Source organism: Dermacentor variabilis, chromosome 6, assembly GCF_050947875.1.
Source record: "Dermacentor variabilis isolate Ectoservices chromosome 6, ASM5094787v1, whole genome shotgun sequence".
Taxonomy (NCBI): domain Eukaryota; kingdom Metazoa; phylum Arthropoda; class Arachnida; order Ixodida; family Ixodidae; genus Dermacentor; species Dermacentor variabilis.
In genome coordinates, this window is record NC_134573.1 from 140229169 (window position 1) to 140230038 (window position 870).

Sequence of the window (870 nt, forward strand, 5' to 3'; positions counted from 1 at the left end):
CACTGTACAGGATACACCCCACAGAGACAAGACCTTGCCAAAGCTTTCTAAAAACTGGACAATCGGCCGCTTTCTGTGCAGGCGCTGCTGGAACACCGCCCCCATCGCCCGTCGGCCCATAAAGCGGTGAAGGCGCTTTTGTGCTTCTTAAGGACGACGGGTTTGTGCGACCATCTGTGTCTATTAATGCAATTTCTGTCAGACCACACGCGTCAGCGATCTCAGCGCAATTTCCTTCTTTCCTTCCCTCCTCTCTCCCCCTTTGATAATTGTGTTCCCCCTTTCCCATTCCCCCGGTGTAGGGTAGCCAACCGGACGTTATTCCGGTTAACCTCTCTGCCTTCTACTTCTCTCTTTCCTCCTCCTTGGGGGGGGGGGGGGTTGAGGGTGCAGAGAGCTGACGAAGTCAGCATTAAGGAGAACTACATGCAAGCTCTGCCAGAGCTTGCATGTAGGCTCCCTATAGTCAGCACCAAGTGAGAGCGAGTTTCAGCGGAATTTCTCCGCACGTGTGCCCGTATGGCGGTGTTTGCAAGTAAACAGCGAAGTAAATGACCCCCTACGTGGCGCGAACACGGCAACATTGGGCGGCCACACCACGAGGGCCAGGCAGATCTGCGGCGTATTAAAAAAAAAAAGAAGAAGAAACTCCGAAGCGTGCGTGACTCGCGCTGGAACCTCGAGCTCCCGCGCGCCTCCGAGTCACGCTTGCCGTACGAAAGTGAACGGCGACGCGTGTTCGCCGGTGGTAATGACCTGACTCCACGCGAGCGCCACGCGAGCCACGGTGGGGCTTTTCGCACACCACCGCAGAGGCGCGCACGTCCTCCACGACCGCCGGCAGCAACAGTCACTCTCCGCTGCCCGCGT